Consider the following 18,348-nt stretch of genomic DNA (forward strand, 5'->3'; position numbering starts at 1 on the left):
ACGATCTGATAGACCTTGCCAAAAGGCCAATGTCAAGGCTTCTTCATTCCACTTGAGTTCAGATGCCAAAGTCTGAAACTGAATGACGTACTGGCTGACAGGACGGGTCCCTTGTTTTAACTTCATAATACTGGAGGAAGCAGAGAAAGTTCTTCCAGGCTCATCGAAAATCCTCCTGAATGTTGCTAGGAACTCTGGGTAATTGTCCAGAAGCGGATCTGAACGCTCCCAGAGTGGAGAAACCCATTCTAGGGCGGAGCCGGATAACAAGGACACAATGTAAGCCACTTTGGTTCTAGGAGCAGGAAAATTAGAGGGTTGCAAAGTAAAGTGCACATCGCACTGATTGAGAAATCCACGACACAGTTTTGGAGTACCATCAAACTTATCAGGTGTGGGAAGATGCCAACGAGGAGTAGATCCAGAGGAAGAAATCACAGGAATGGGGCTAAGAGTAGCTGCAAGCACACTAGGAGCCGTTGATGTAGCTTGTACAGTATCCAGACGGTGTGCAATGTCCTGCACAAACTGTGCCATCTGTCGCTGTATAGTCTCCACACTCTCCAAGCGAGTTGCTATGCTCTGAATTAAGTCCATGAACTGAGCCATTTGGTGCTGCATAGCTTCCACGTTTTCCAAACGACCTGCAATACTTTGGAATAAATCCGCACCAGACTCCTGTCCTGTGGCCGGATCCATGAGGCCAGTGCAAACTGTTATGTTCTGGGTTGTTTGTGGACCCGAGGTGGTAGCAGGAGCGATCACAGGAGTAGATTTAAAGGTAAATGTGGAACTTTTAATGATTGGCTTAACAGACATGGGAATGGCAAGAAATAGTCCAGGTATAGCACTAAAGTGCACTTAATAACTGTAGTGGAGTAAATGGGAGAATGTCCAGAAAGTGACAGGCAGGAACAGTCCAGTATGCAGGTATGGTGAGCTGTAACAAAATGCAGGCAGAGGTAACGAAGTCCAGCTGGGTGTAAATGGAGGTATGGTGCAGGGAAACAGCAAGTTCAGGTTCTCAGGCAGGGGAAAAGGTAAATGGAGGGTGCAGGGTAAGTCTAGCCGACACAGGTGCTCAGGCAATAGGAAAGGAAATTGGAGGAGGCAGGGGAATCCAGCAGGCTTAGGCAATGAAACCATGTGAAAGCACAGGAACTCACTCTCTCAGCTCTCACTGAGAAACACGTTGCACTGGCCATGCAAGGGAGCTCTGAACTCCCTTAAATCCCCAGTGCTCAGCCGTGACTGGTCAGAGAGGAGCATGTGACACAACAGGATAGGGCAACTAGGTCACCTGACTGGAGACAAGATGGCGGCGCCCATGCCAGAACAGAACAGAAGCACCACCAGGCCTAACCAGACCAGAGTGACAGTATGCCCACACGGAACCACACACAGCCAATGCTCCCCGCCAGGCACCAGTGCCACCGCCAGACGCCCCTCGCCATAGCATCCTCACAGTTATTACCCGTCGACTACCATGCCGAGAAACCTTGGTCGTGACACCCACATGTACTCACATGCCCCTCACCAGGATGCCGGTGTCATGATTTTGAAAACTGGGATCCCGAACTCTGGCATCCCATACCCATCTTCCACATATATCTCATATGTCCCTCACACCTCCTCACATATATCTGATATGAACCTTACAACTCCCCACATGTACTCACATGCCCTTCACACCTACCCACATATATCTGATATGCCCCACATATATCTAATATGCCCCTCACACCTCCCCACATGTACTCACATGCCCATCACACCTCCCCACATGTACTCACATGCCCATCACACCTTTCCACATATATATGATATGACCCTCACATGATCACACCTCCACACATATGGGATACATTCAATATCCCAGCACATGGGATAACGGCAGTCAGAATGCCAGCTCCGGAATCACGACACCTGTCAGCAATCCTGGTACCAGCATACCGACCGCCAGAATCCCGAAGGTAAGTATCAGGGTTATGGGGAGGGTTAGGCACTAGGGGGAGGGTTAGGTTTAGAGTGCGGGTAGAGGAAGGTTAGGTTTAGGGTGAGGGGGAGGTTAGACTTATGGGGCCCACCAATCAGCGATGGATTGGCACGATCCCGCGATGCTACAACCCGGCATCGCGGGATCGCAGAAATCCAACATGTTGGAGTTTCCCGATATGACGATCGCAATAAAAAAGTGATCGCGATCGTGAATTCACCGACATTTAACATGAAAAATGTATGCGATCTGGCAACGGATCGCAGAACATCGATGGTGGAAGGTCGGCGTTTCCATCCGGAAACGTCGGCACTTCCCATCGCATCGCCGGATTGCAAAATCCTGTGTCTGATGTTTGGCCACCTTTAGGCACTAAGAGGGATGGAGTTAGGTTTAGGCACCAGGAAGGGAGGGTTAGGGTACACATGTTAACACTGTTGGGATGCCGTTGTCAGGATTTTGAACACCGGGATCCCAAACGCCAGCATCCCAAACCCATCTTCCACATATATCTCACATGCCCTTCACACCTACCCACATATATCTGATATGCCCATCACATCACATCACTGGATAATATACTGCCTTTTATTCCCTTCTTGCTGCCCTCTTGTGAGTGACAGGTGTCCCCAACATGTGACATTGAGCCTGCATTGGAAGGAGGGAGAATACACTACACTCTCTCCTAATTCTCCTCTGATTGTACTATGTGCCATCACAGCTGATGCCTAGAGATGAGGAAACAAGATCACAATCCAGGGAAAGTTTGGCAGGAGTGGCCACTGGTAGCCCAACAAGGGCTTGTGAGTTTATAGAGGCGGCATTGTCAGCATTAGAAAGGGCATGACTATATTATAATGATCACCCAATGTATTGGAAATGTCATTATATTATCCCGGTTGGAATCCTGGGGAGACATAGCTAAGTAGATTCAGGGGGAGATTTATCAAAGCTTGGAGAGAGATAAAGTAGAGAGATAAAGTACCGACCAATCAGCTGCTGTTATTTTTCAAACACAGTCTGTTAAATGACAGTTAGAAGCTGATTGTTTGGTACTTTATCTTTCCCCACTTTATATGTCTCCAAGGTTTAATATATCTTCCCCTTTTAAGAGAAGAACGGGAGATACATGTAACACCCAAATGGCAAATTTTTCTCAGTGGCGGGTTCTAAACCCCGGCGGTTTGGTGGGGGCTTTGCTATCCACAGATTTACTAAGGCCAAAACCGCTGCAAAACCACTGTCAAATCTAATTTTAGAATATAATAGAACAGGGCTGCCATTTAGAAACCGCCACCAAGCCTCCACCAAACCGCAGGGGTTTAGACCCCGCCGTTTAGTAAATTTTGACCACTAGCATATTTTTGCAGATACATTGCGAGTGCAAACGCAGTAGAGAATGCTATAGCATACAACTCCGAATCATTTGTTATAGCAAGTAAGGTAGATAATCTACAAGCACTACAAAACATTAGGTGGTTGCAAAAGTTAAAAATTAAATAATTGTAAAAAAAACGGGAGCAGGAGGATAAGTTAGAGTCACAGCTATGCAGCCTAGAGCATTTACAGCATTATGTAGTTGCAATTTTGCTATTACATAAGCATTGACTGGACAGGTGACATATAAGTCTGATAAGAAAGTGGTAGTGAAGTTGGTAGTAAAGGGCTGCAAACCATAGAAAATGTAAAAGATAAGCCTATTAAAATGTTAATAATAAAATAATAAATAGCAGATGCTTTGTTCAGGCTCATCTTCGCAGCATTTCACACCTTGGCTTCACAGACAGTTCTGGCTTGCACAGATATCCTGCTCTCACTTGGGAGTTAGTGATTGCAGCAGTATGAAATTAATTTGGGCCCCATTAGCCACTTACTGCAGACTTTGGGAAGCATGGGTGCTGTAGCTTCTTCCCCAGGAATGCCCCAGGTAAGGGATACACTGTAAATAATAGACCTATTTCTTTGGACATAAGGGCATGTGGCCAGTTCAGCAGATAGACTGCCTGCATCTATATTATTTTACTTGAAATCATTAGGCTTACTGGGTGGCACACAGCAGTTTAATGTAAGAAGGATGGTGGTTGGCTCAAAAAGGCTCACTTCAGCCCCAATTGCAAGTACCCCATAACATCAGTGGTGTTGAAATGTGAATAGTCTGACTAGTAAGTACTAGCAAAAGCTGGGGTAAACATTATTCATGGCAACTTTTGTTCCAGCTTTCTTTAGGGCTCTAAGGCCCCCATACATCAGCAATATTGCGTTTTGAAGATGATTGTGTTAAAAATCTGCAATGTACAGTATGGGGTTCACTGATCGCAGATTGCAACCAAAAAGTGATTGGAATTGGTAAATCAGGTTGTCCAATATGTTGGATTTCACAGAACAATTGGGGCTGTAGATTGCTTATGTATGGTAACAATCAGCAGATTTGCAGACCGTTACTAGTAAAAGGATGGGCCTTTCAAGACTGGCAGATCTGTTTTTGCCGAAATCGATCTGCAAATCACTGAAAAAGATCTGTAATGTATGGGCGCAGATTTGCTAGATTGGGAAATCCTCAAATTGAGCAACAAATCTTCAAATTGTTCAATTGTGGTTTTCTGATTGTATGGGGGCCTTTAGTCAGTCCTACAAAGAAAGAGGCTTGGGGGTAGTCACAAGTGATATCAATCTGAAGAGGGAGGAAAAGTGAGTGCCTGATTGCAGTAGGAGCACTTGTCATCCAGAGGTCAAAGACCAATTAGCTGGGCTAAACTAAAAGGGTGATTTTGAAGATGATATCTGGGTCTCCTAAATCTTTAGTATACATGGTGCATTAATTCAAACACATGTGCCATAAAAATGTGTTGCACAGTCTACACAAACCATGGGTAGAAGTGACAAGCTTACAAACTGAGCACTGAGGCCCAGATTTATCAACAAGTGATATTCTTGTTATCACTCATTACTTATCTTAAATTGTACTCCAACCAATCAGCTCCTAACTGTCATGTGTTTGCACCATTAAAGATTAGTAACGAGTGAAAAGAAGAATATCACTCGTTGATAAATTTGGGCCTTTGTCTCAGATGAGGCATAATTCAGATCTGAGGCCAGTAAATAAATAAATGATCATACTAGCGATCCCAGAGCTTTGCAGGTTCTTCCCAGTTACTGTAGAAATGCACGTGGTGTACATATAGGATGACATTCCTACCAGTGTGTGACACAAATAACAAGAAAAATGTATGGCCGGGATTTATTTTGGATGGAGCTTATAAACTTTTCCTATGGCAATATTAACCTCCCATGGAAAATCCTCACTAAGTTTAGAATAGTTTTTTTAAACTTTTTTTATGCTGATTACCATCTTAAAATAAAATGTTTGTAATACTGAGGGGTAGATTTACTAAAGCTTCTAAAACAGACAAGTTGTGATGTTGCCCTTAGCAATCAATCATATTCTATCTATCATTTCTCTATTGCATTCTAGAAAATGATACACAGAATCTGATTGGTTGCTATGGGCAACATCACCACTTGTCTGTTTGTAGTAATATACCCCCAAATGTGAAGTACAATTGGATTTTTAACATAAGATAAATAACCAGCTTTTAAGGGGCCCATACATCTATCTAACGATCGGCAAAATCAAACATATTGGAAATCCCCAATCTGCCGATTCCGACCCAATAATGATCGAAATTAGCAAATTGTAGATTTCTAACATGTTGGATTTTGATGATCATCGGAGAATCGGAATGAGAATAGGGGAATCGAGTAAATGAACATTCACTTCATCATGCTATTTAACACCAGTGGGTAGTTGGCCTTTAGCACTTGTGTGTGTGCACCAGTTTTACAAGTGCTTCCACTGCGATCAGGCACTCACGTCTTTCACCACGAATTACAACATTAACCTCTTTCACTGTTTTTTTACAGTAACAATAGCATAGTAACCATGACACTGGAAATATCATTTAACTCTCTGGTTCCCAAACTGTGTGCCGTGGCACCCTGGGGTGCCTTGGGACACTTGCAGGGGTGCCTCAGGTTGGTGGTCCAGCACCAAATCAAATTATTTATGGTCAATGTAATGTAAATATGTGGACAAACAGAAGCGCAAACCTGTCCACACCACAAAACTGAGCCTAAGGATGACAGGTTGGCACAATTTACTTCACTTTATTACTTTACTACATTTTTTTCCTGAATTTCTCAATTAAAAAACTTTTAGCTTAAGTGTGCCGTGAAAACAATGCTGATATTCTATTGCGCTGTGATTCAAAAAAGTTTGGGAACCACAGTAAGCATGTTGTAACTTGTAAAGCTGCATACACACACAACGATTTAGTTAAAGAACGATTTTAGTAAACGATTTTCTCCCTTGAAAAAATGAACTAAAATCGTTTACTAAAGTTGTTCATTTACTATGTTCATTTTAATGTAATGAACGATTTTTATGAACTACAAACGATTTTTGCATATTAACTTAATGAAAATCGTTGAGTTGACAAGTCTGACTGAACTACAAACTACAAACGTGAACGCGCATGAACAAAAATCGTTCATCGTTTGACTCAGAAAGTGAACAATTTTTTCAAACGATTATCGTTAAACGATATCGTTTAACGATAATCATGTAAAAAATCGTTGTGTGTGTATGCACCTTTAGTGTTTGTTTTATTTACATAATTATTCATTATCAGAAATGTAATGAGATTGGCAAAACAATGCTCTAACATCCACTACCTATGGCACATTATGGTAAACAGGTAGATCTTGGTATCTACACTTCATTCTGAACTGCATTATTACAAAGGCAGAGCTTTACATGTAACATGCATGGATGAAACAGCCCAGCTGAGTCCAATATGGGACTTTTATCATGGTGAAATATACCTAAAAGACTTCAATTTAAACAAGTGGTTCTCAGCTACGTCATACATGCTCTTAGTAACCCATTTTAAGAACTTCAGAGGATGTGAACACTTCTCCTTCATTGTCACTTTGCACCACATGATATGTGGAAGAACAGTTATTTTATTCTTGATAGCTTCTTTTTACAGTAAGAAAGAACTCACTGTGTCACCTCCTTGATTGCTTCCAAAAATTCCCTCAACAGACATCATTATATAGCCTCTTAAAAAGGTCTAATCAGCCATTTAAACAAATCCACCTCATTTTATTCTCCGGGATGGGACTGAAGATGCCCTAGTGGAAAGGCTTTCTCTCTGTTAATGGACAAAAACAGCACTTTTACTGAGCGTATAACCTTAGGTACCTGCTATAAAGCGCTATTTTGCCTGTTAATAGAACGTATTACTCTAGTCGGTAGCTTTTAAAGGGTTTGGTAATGGCTTAATGACTTTTAACACTATCAAAATTAAGGTGTTGCTAATAAATTTTACTTTTATGCACATAAATCAATAGATCTGCTTATTCAGCTGTTAAAACTTACTTATGAGTGGATTGTGCTCCTCTGATTAAACGATAGCTCTTTCCACTGGTTGTAATAGTCTTGTTAATGGAATATTAACTATGAGAGTCCCATCAGTGAGTGCTCACAGCAAATTTTCAATTACTACGGAAGACAATTGCTTGTTTCTAAAGTCACACTGTTTGTGCAGTGTTTCTATGAGATCATATTGGAAAAATATGTATCATTATGCAGACAGATTATATATATACAATGGAGTTAAACAATGCCTGTAACTTCATTATGCTTAATATTAACATATTTGTAAGATGAGTTCTGATTGGATATCTTCACATTATAATATCAACCTAGGCCTTTATTGCCTGCAAGGCAACAATTTACACAGCACCATGTTTGGCATACAGTACTGGGGATTCTCCACGCTGTTGCACAGCTTTGGTTACATCTATTGCAATTATTCAGTTGGTGCTTAGGAGACTTAGGGGTCTATGTACTAAGCCTTGGAGAGAGATAAAGTGGAAAGAGATAAAGTACCAACTAATCAGCTCCTAACTGTCATTTTTCAAACACAGCCTGTAAAGTGACAGTTAGGGGCTGATTGGTTGGTACTTTATCTCCCTCCACTTTATCTCTCTCCGAGGCATAGTACATAGACCCATTAATGGTTTACATGCTGCGTGCTTGGGACATTTTACCACATGGGTGGTATGGGCTGAGAGGACTGCAGATTTTATTTGTCATAAACAATACCAAACTCAACTTGATGTCTGTCTATAGAGTTACATAGAGTAGGTTTGCCTATCAGTCCTAAACCGTATGCATATTAATACTATTAGTTTAATGTTATTATCTATAATATCCAATTTTTGGTATTAAAAAAAACATTACTTTAAATGAAACATACACATTAGTTTGCTTCCATATATTTACTGATCCTGATATAGGCATTGTTTTTCAGTTTTGCACTCTCCACCTGCCCTCTTTTTTGTGGATATGAAAGGTCATATGAAGACAGTGTAGAACAAAAATATGAAAATCTCACTAGGGAATCTAGTTATAGAGCCCACTGTTGAGATTAAATTAATAATTTATGTGTATCAGGCATATTGTACGCTCTTAATACACAATAAAATATGATATAGATATGTTTAAGGGAATTTTGAAAGACATCAGGGAAAAGTAATATGGAAAAGAAAAATTGTTAGATAGACTTATTTAATCATATATTATGTAGCTAGTACTAAAATCTGAAATGTGGTTCCCTATTGGGAGCACCTTTACTCTAGGTGGATAATCAGTATAGTTTCATATGTGTGCTTATCCATCTTTCCATTTAGAACACACTATATTTATACAATTGGGATAAAAAAAAAAATCATAGAAATATTTTTTTAAAGAAATTAAATTAGAATTTTTGACTCATCAAAGTAGTCACATTTTGCAGATCTAACCAATGAACACATTTGTGGAATTCTTTCTACAATGAAAATCAAAATTCAGTTGTTGCAGAAGTTCCCACAAATGTGTTGCACTTGTTGATTGCTTTGTTTTCACCCTTCTGTCCAGCTCATCCCAAATCAGCTTAATAAGGTTTAAGCCTGGAGACTGTGCTAGCCATTCCATGATTTGGAGCTTATCGTCTTGTTCTTTTCTTCCAAGGTTGTTGTGACACATGGCATGAAAGTATGTTTTGTGTCATTATCTTGCTGCAGGAGGAACCCTTGATCAACTAGGCCTAGACCAGAGGGTATTGCATGGTGCTGCAAAATGCCATGGTAGCCCTTGGGTGCCAGTCATTCTATTCAAGTCAAGACTAGGGATCCAGCAAGAGAGCCCCAAACCATCAAGGTTCCTCCTCCATGTCTGATAGTTGATGTCACAGGGGTTTATTTGCTAAGCCACTGTTGGTAAAACCCGCTACTTCCTGGCATGTTTAAGCCTGAAATGTAAAAAGACAATGCTTTTAACAGCAAAACTTGGGGTATTTTACTATTAAAAGCATTGCCCTATTACATTTTGGGCTAAAACACATCAGGAAGCAGCTTAGTAAATAAACCACACACTTTAAAACCATCCGTTTGCCTGCTTAATTGCATACAAAAATCCTGAATGATGGACCAAAGTTTTAAAATTTTAATTAGCCCTTTCAGTCTTCAGTAGTCCACTGGTGGTGCTTCATGGCCAAGACAAGCCTCTTTTTCATTGCTGCAGAACAGCTGTAAATTCTTAACCTTGAAAAACTATAATTTACTTACTCTTACTCTTACATTTACATTTTAGTTTTTTCTAATCTAAAACTTTTTTTAACCTATAGCAGTTTACCGCTTACCTGCTGTACCATTTGAGGTTATTGACTGAACTTTAATTGCTTAAATTTCAATACAAACTTTTGCTCAGTAGTGCAGAATTGTATTCTTTCAGGATAAGAATGCATTCACGGGTTGGGTACAGGATGCTGACGCTCGGGATTCCGGCGGTCAGTATGCCGACACTAGCATCCCGACCAGGTTAGAATGCTGATGCACCCAGGTAAGTAAGCCTCACCCCTAACCCTACCACTCCCTCCCCGGTGCCTAAAACTAACCTCCCCCTAGTGCCTAAACCTAACCTCCTCCCCTCCCACAGCCTAACCGTAACCCTCCCCCTAGTGCCTAACCCCTTACCTTAACCCTCCCCCTATCCCCAGTACTTACCTTTGGGATTCTGGCGGTCGGAATTCCGGCGTCTGCATTCTGACCGCCAGAATCCCAGCGGACGGCATTCTGACCGCATCCCGTTTTGACTTAAATCTAAACACTAATAGCTTTGCTTCCTTGCAATGACTGGACACTATGGGCCTGATTCAGAGCTGGGAATAGAGAGAGCGATAGCACTTAACTGTGTACCTGGGCAAACCATGTTGCAATGCAAGGGGTGTAAATACATAAATTTTTTTGCATGTAGTGTAAATACTGGCTGCTTTTACATGTAGCTCACAAATACTGCACAGCTTTATTATTACACTGCACTTTAGATGTCAGTTTGGACACCTCCCTCCCAAATCTAATTCTCTCTGCACATTTTAAATCTGCCCCATCTGCAGTACAGCATGGTTTCACCAAGATGATCAGTTGAGAGAGATATCTCTCTCTATTCCCAACTCTGAATCAGGCCCTAGGTTTGATATTTTTCCTGATGGAGTGATCGGTGTGGACTTTGGGCCTGATTCAGACCCACTCGCGAGCGGCTGTCCGCTCGCAAGTGGGTCGATGTTCTGGACTGAGCATGCGCACGACGGAGGGAGCTCCGTCGTGCGCATGCGCCAGACGCGACGAGCGAAGGAAAGTCCTTCGCTCGTTGTGTCCGATCAAAGGGGGCGTGCTGTCAATGTTGATTGACAGCACGCCTCCTTTGGTAGGCGTGCCGGGGGCGTGCCTCCCTGAAGGGGGCGTTCCCACGGGAACGCCTCCCGTCAAAAGTGATGTCAGTGGGAGTGATTTTGGCTCTGATAGAGCCAAAATCACTCCGGAGCTTGCGGTTGAAAACCTCAACCGCAGGCTCCGGCTCGCAATTTCGATGGTCGCGATGGTCTCGACCATCGTGGCCATCAAAATGCACGCTCGTATAGCCTGTGGGTGGTGACCCACAGCAATACGAGCGTCCAGAAGGACGCTCCATTTTCATGGAGGCCGGCCCTCATTCAGAGCGTGCGCTCTGCTCAGAGCGTACGGCTCTGAATGAAGGCCTTTGTTTGCTTTTCTCATATGTCCGTAAGTTTCTTCAGTACGATTTGGATTTCTCCCACAGGGCTCTATTTACTACAATCCGCATTTGTAATGCAGATTGTAGTGTGATATTATCGACTGAATTCGCAATCTTGATTGTGCTCTCTGGGTCTCATTCAGACCCGCTCGCGAGCGCAGGACGCTCGCAAGCGGGTCGATGGTACCCAAATACGCATGCGCACGACGGAGGGAGCTCCGTCATGCCCATGCGTGAGACCCGGATGGCGACAGCCAAGCTGTCGCTCCGGGTCTCGCACCAAAGGGGGCGTACTGTCGATGGTGAGTGACAGCACGCCCCCTTTGGTGGGCGTGCCGGGGGCTTGGCTGCCAGACGGAGGCGTCCGCATGGGAACGCCTACTGTCTGGGTCCGGCCCCACTGACATCACTAGTGATGTCACTGGGAGTGATTTTGGCTCTGATAGAGCCAAAATCACTCCAGGGCTTGCTATCCGCAGGGTCTCGTCGCAAGCCCGATGGTCGCGATGGTCTAGACCATCGCGACCATCATCATGGATGCTCGCATAAGCTGTGGGTGCATTTTTAAGTAGGAGGGCCCTGATTCAGAGTGAGCTCTCTAGTCAGAGCGTCCGGCTCTGAATCAGGCCCTCTGTCCCATCCCAATGTCCGGCATTGTGCTGTCTTTCTCCCCATACAGTGTATCCGGAAAGTATTCACAACGCTTCACCTTTTCCACATTTTGTTATGTTACAGCCTTATTCCAAAATGGAATAAATTAATTTTTGTCCTCAAAATTTTACAAACAATACCCCATAATGACAACGTGTAAAAAGTTTTTTTGAGATTTTTGCACATTTTATTAAGGAAGAGTCCTGGTGGTTCTGAACTTCTTCCATTTATGGATGATGGAGGCCACTGTGCTCATTGGGACCTTCAAAGCAGCCGATATTTTCTGTACCTTTCCCCAGATTTGTGCCTCGAGACAATCCTATTTCGGAGGTCTACAAACAATTCCTTGGACTTCATGCTTGGTTTGTGCTCTGACATGCACTGTCAAGTGTGGGACCTTTATATAGACAGGTGTATGCCTTTCAAAGTCATGTCCAATCAACTGAATTTACCACAGGTGGGCTCCAATTAAGCTGTAGGAACATCTTAAGGATGATTAGGGGAAACAGGGTGCACCTGAGCTCAATTTTGACCTTCATGGCAAAGGCCGTAAATACTTATGCACATGTGGTTTCTTAGTGTTTTGTTTTTTTTATTAAATTTGCAAAGATCGCAATAAAACTTTTTACACATTGTCATTATGGGGTATTGTGTGTAGAATTTTGAGGACAAAAAAATAAATGTATTCCATTTTGGAATAAGGCTGTTACATAACAAAATGTGGAAAAAGTGAAGCGTTGTGAATACTTTCCAGTTGCACTGTATATATGTCATGCATTGTGCTGTCTGTCTCCCCATATGTGTGTCCTGCATTGTGCTGTCTGTCTCCCCATATGTGTGTCCTGCATTGTGCTGTCTGTCTCCCCATATGTGTGTCCTGCATTGTGCTGTCTTTCTTCCCATATGTGTGTCCTGCATTGTGCTGTCTTTCTTCCCATATGTGTGTCCTGCATTGTGCTGTCTGTCTCCCCATATGTGTGTCCTGCATTGTGCTGTCTTTCTTCCCATATGTGTGTCCTGCATTGTGCTGTCTGTCTCCCCATATGTGTGTCCTGCATTATGTTCTCTGTCTCCCCATATGTGTGTCCTGCATTGTGCTGCCTGTCTCCCCATATGTATGTCCTGCATTGTGCTGTCTTTCTCCCCATATGTGTGTCCTGCATTGTGCTGTCTGTCTCCCCATATGTGTGTCCTGCATTGTGCTGTCTTTCTTCCCATATGTATGTCTGTCTCCCCGTATGTGTGTCCTGCATTCTGCTGTCTGTCTCCCCATATGTGTGTCCTGCATTGTGCTGTCTTTCTTCCCATATGTATGTCCTGCATTGTGCTGTCTGTCTCCCCATATGTATGTCCTGCATTGTGCTGTCTGGGCCTGATTCAGACCCGGTCGCAACCGGGTCGATGGTAGCCCAGAGCGCATGCGCACGACGAAGCCTGCTCCATCATGCGCGAGACCCGGATAGCGACGGGCAATCCGTCGCTCCGGGTCTCGCACCAAAGGGGGCGTGCTGTCGATGTTGAGTGACAGCACGCCCCCTTTGGTGGGCGGGCCGGGGGGGGTAGCAGCCCAGATGGAGGCGTTCCCATGAAAACGCCTACCATCTGGGGTGGCCCCACTGACATCACAAGTGATGTCAGTGGGAGAGCTTTCAGCTCTGTTTGAGCCAAAAGCCCTCTGGGGCTTGCGGCCACGATACCCTACCACAAGGGTCTCGTCGCAAGCCCGATGGTCACGATGGTCTTGACCATCGCGACCATCATCCTGGCCGCTCGCATTAGCTGTGGGTGGTAACCCACAGCAATGCGAGCGGCCAGGAGGCCACTCCATAAAAAAATAAGACACCCTCATTCAGAGCGAGCGCTCTGTCACAGCATCCGGCTCTGAATCAGGGCCTCTGTCTCCCCATATGTGTGTCCTGCATTGTGCTGTCCCCATATGTGTGTCCTGCATTGTGCTGTCTTTCTTCCCATATGTGTGTCCTGCATTGTGCTGTCTGTCTCCCCATATGTATGTCCTACATTGTGCTGTCTGTCTCCCCATATGTATGGCCTACATTGTGCTGGGGACACTGCGTGCTACAGACAATGTCCCCCTCAGCAACTGGCCAAAGCCCCGGCCGGGTCCCTTCAAAAACCCCAGGAGTGGTAAAAAGTCTATAAAACAGTTTACCAAACTCCATAACAGTCCAGGTTTTAAGGATATCCATGCTTAATTCCAGATGGTTAAATCAAATTGACTGAGGAAGATATTAAGCCACTTGTGCTCAAGCATGGATATCCTTAACACCTGGACTAAAATAGAGGAGTTTGGAAAACTCTGGTCTAGTGTGTACTAAATAAAAATACATCTTACCTATATGGTGAGCAGTGACTTCAGTTGGTAATTATTATTCATGTAGGATATCCCAAGGTCTGGAAGATGCCTGTTTGTGTAGGAATATAACTGTTGTCATTATCATATGGCAGAGGTTCAAGAAGACTTGGCCCCCTGTGTCCCATCCAGCCTCCTGCCCCTGTCTCCCCAGCCTCCTGCTCTCTGTCTTTCAAGCCACTTGCCCTGTGTCTCTCCAGCCTCCTGTGACTCTCCAGTCTCCTACCGTTTGTGTCTCCGCAGCCTCCTGCCCTGTGTCTCTCCAGCCTCCTTATCCCTGTTTCACTCTACTGCATTCTGCCACCAGACTCCTGCCACCCAAGCCTTCAAATCCCACCTTTATGGCAGCCGGGGATCCATCCATCCATCCATGGGGGGTAGGGTAATGCTGTGCTGCTGCTGCATAGATGCTCTGTCCTCAGCCTTTGCCTGCACGCTGCTGCTGCATCGCCATGCAGCATGACTCTCTTAGTGACAGTGATACTGCATGTAGCAATATGCATAGATTTGCCATAATATCCCTTTAATCCAGGACACATATGAATTACACAGGTTCTGTGGCTGGATAAATTCAAGCTTGGATTTCACCTGGTATAAATCAGAACCTGTGTAAATCATTGGTCTTCCAGATTAAAGGGCTATAATGGCAAGCCTGTGTATAATACAGAATGGGTGGCAACCCTACTTCTCCCACCCTTACCCTCTATGGGCCTGATTCAGACCCACTCGCGAGCGGCTGTCCGCTCGCAAGTGGGTCGATGTTCTGGACTGAGCATGCGCACGACGGAGGGAGCTCCGTCGTGCGCATGCGCCAGACGCGACGAGCGAAGGAAAGTCCTTCGCCCGTTGTGTCCGATCAAAGGGGGCGTGCTGTCAATGTTGATTGACAGCATGCCCCCTTTGGTAGGCGTGCCGGGGGCGTGGCTCCCTGACGGGGGCGTTCCCACGGGAACGCCTCCCGTCAAAAGCCGGCCCACTGACATCACTAGTGATGTCAGTGGGAGTGATTTTGGCTCTGATAGAGCCAAAATCACTCCGGAGCTTGCGGTTGAAAACCTCAGCCGCAGGCTCCGGCTCGCAATTTCGATGGTCGCGATGGTCTCGACCATCGCGGCCATCAAAATGCACGCTCGTATAGCCTGTGGGTGGTGACCCACAGCTATACGAGCGTCCAGAAGGACGCTCCATTTTCATGGAGGCCGGCCCTCATTCAGAGCGTGCGGCTCTGAATGAGGGCCTTTGTTTGCTTTTCTCATATGTCCGTAAGTTTCTTCTGTACGATTTGGATTTCTCCCACAGGGCTCTATTTACTACAATCCGCATTTGTAATGCAGATTGTAGTGTGATATTATCGACTGAATTCGCAATCTTGATTGTGCTCTCTGGGTCTCATTCAGACCCGCTCGCGAGCGCAGGACGCTTGCAAGCGGGTCGATGGTACCCAAATGCGCATGCGCACGACGGAGGGAGCTCCGTCATGCCCATGCGTGAGACCCGGATGGTGACAGCCAAGCTGTCGCTCCGGGTCTCGCACCAAAGGGGGCGTGCTGTCGATGGTGAGTGACAGCACGCCCCCTTTGGTGGGCGTGCCGGGGGCTTGGCTGCCAGACGGAGGCGTCCGCATGGGAACGCCTACTGTCTGGGTCCGGCCCCACTGACATCACTAGTGATGTCACTGGGAGTGATTTTGGCTCTGATAGAGCCAAAATCACTCCAGGGCTTGCTATCCGCAGGGTCTCGTCGCAAGCCCGATGGTCGCGATGGTCTAGACCATCGCGACCATCATCATGGATGCTCGCATAAGCTGTGGGTGGTCACCCACAGCTATGCGAGCGTCCAAGAGGCCGCTCCATTTTTAAGTAGGAGGGCCCTGATTCAGAGTGAGCTCTCTAGTCAGAGCGTCCGGCTCTGAATCAGGCCCTCTGTCCCATCCCAATGTCCGGCACTGTGCTGTCTTTCTCCCCATACAGTGTATCCGGAAAGTATTCACAACGCTTCACCTTTTCCACATTTTGTTATGTTACAGCCTTATTCCAAAATGGAATAAATTAATTTTTGTCCTCAAAATTTTACAAACAATACCCCATAATGACAACGTGTAAAAAGTTTTTTTGAGATTTTTGCACATTTTATTAAGGAAGAGTCCTGGTGGTTCTGAACTTCTTCCATTTATGGATGATGGAGGCCACTGTGCTCATTGGGACCTTCAAAGAAGCCGATATTTTCTGTACCCTTCCCCAGATTTGTGCCTCGAGACAATCCTATTTCGGAGGTCTACAAACAATTCCTTGGACTTCATGCTTGGTTTGTGCTCTGACATGCACTGTCAAGTGTGGGACCTTTATATAGACAGGTGTATGCCTTTCAAAGTCATGTCCAATCAACTGAATTTACCACAGGTGGGCTCCAATTAAGCTGTAGGAACATCTTAAGGATGATTAGGGGAAACAGGGTGCACCTGAGCTCAATTTTGACCTTCATGGCAAAGGCCGTAAATACTTATGCACATGTGGTTTCTTAGTGTTTTTTTTTTTTTAATTAAATTTGCAAAGATCGCAATAAAACTTTTTACACATTGTCATTATGGGGTATTGTGTGTAGAATTTTGAGGACAAAAAAATAAATGTATTCCATTTTGGAATAAGGCTGTTACATAACAAAATGTGGAAAAAGTGAAGCGTTGTGAATACTTTCCAGTTGCACTGTATATATGTCATGCATTGTGCTGTCTGTCTCCCCATATGTGTGTCCTGCATTGTGCTGTCTGTCTCCCCATATGTGTGTCCTGCATTGTGCTGTCTGTCTCCCCATATGTGTGTCCTGCATTATGTTGTCTGTCTCCCCATATGTGTGTCCTGCATTGTGCTGCCTGTCTCCCCATATGTATGTCCTGCATTGTGCTGTCTTTCACCCCATATGTGTGTCCTGCATTGTGCTGTCTGTTTCCCCATATCTGTGTCCTGCATTGTGCTGTCTGTCTCCCCATATGTGTGTCCTGCATTGTGCTGTCTTTCTTCCCATATGTATGTCTGTCTCCCCATATGTGTGTCCTGCATTGTGCTGTCTGTCTCCCCATATGTGTGTCCTGCATTGTGCTGTCTTTCTTCCCATATGTATGTCCTGCATTGTGCTGTCTGTCTCCCCATATGTATGTCCTGCATTGTGCTGTCTGGGCCTGATTCAGACCTGGTCGCAACCGGGTCGATGGTAGCCCAGAGCGCATGCGCACGACGAAGCCTGCTCCATCGTGCGCATGCGCAAGACCCGGATAGCGACGGGCAATCCGTCGCTACGGGTCTCGCACCAAAAGGGGCGTGCTGTCGATGTTGAGTGACAGCACGCCCCCTTTGGTGGGCGGGCCGGGGGGGTAGCAGCCCAGATGGAGGCGTTCCCATGAAAACGCCTACCATCTGGGGTGGCCCCACTGACATCACAAGTGATGTCAGTGGGAGAGCTTTCAGCTCTGTTTGAGCCAAAAGCCCTCTGGGGCTTGCGGCCACGATACCCTACCACAAGGGTCTCGTCGCAAGCCCGATGGTCACGATGGTCTTGACCATCGCGACCATCATCCTGGCCGCTCGCATTAGCTGTGGGTGGTAACCCACAGCAATGCGAGCGGCCAGGAGGCCACTCCATAAAAAAATAAGACACCCTCATTCAGAGCGAGCGCTCTGTCACAGCATCCGGCTCTGAATCAGGGCCTCTGTCTCCCCATATGTGTGTCCTGCATTGTGCTGTCCCCATATGTGTGTCCTGCATTGTGCTGTCTTTCTTCCCATATGTGTGTCCTGCATTGTGCTGTCTGTCTCCCCATATGTATGTCCTACATTGTGCTGTCTGTCTCCCCATATGTATGGCCTACATTGTGCTGGGGACACTGCGTGCTACAGACAATGTCCCCCTCAGCAACTGGCCAAAGCCCCGGCCGGGTCCCTTCAAAAACCCCAGGAGTGGTAAAAAGTCTATAAAACAGTTTACCAAACTCCATAACAGTCCAGGTTTTAAGGATATCCATGCTTAATTCCAGATGGTTAAATCAAATTGACTGAGGAAGATATTAAGCCACTTGTGCTCAAGCATGGATATCCTTAACACCTGGACTAAAATAGAGGAGTTTGGAAAACTCTGGTCTAGTGTGTACTAAATAAAAATACATCTTATCTATATGGT

At 45.2% G+C, this 18,348-nt stretch overlaps 1 long non-coding RNA gene across 1 annotated transcript in view; it reads left to right on the top strand.

Annotated features, from left to right (window-relative positions):
* The first annotated feature begins 3,801 nt into the window (after positions 1–3,801).
* LOC148542939 (uncharacterized) overlaps positions 3,802–18,348 on the top strand; it is a 47,407-nt gene continuing 32,860 nt past the window's right edge. Inside the window, exon 1 of the long non-coding RNA XR_015873812.1 lies at positions 3,802–3,923. This is a non-coding gene — a long non-coding RNA (uncharacterized LOC148542939). The remainder of the gene's footprint in view (positions 3,924–18,348) is intronic.

The sequence above is a fragment of the Taudactylus pleione genome, unplaced genomic scaffold, assembly GCF_031769625.1.
Source record: "Taudactylus pleione unplaced genomic scaffold, aTauple2 ptg000007l, whole genome shotgun sequence".
Classification (NCBI taxonomy): domain Eukaryota; kingdom Metazoa; phylum Chordata; class Amphibia; order Anura; family Myobatrachidae; genus Taudactylus; species Taudactylus pleione.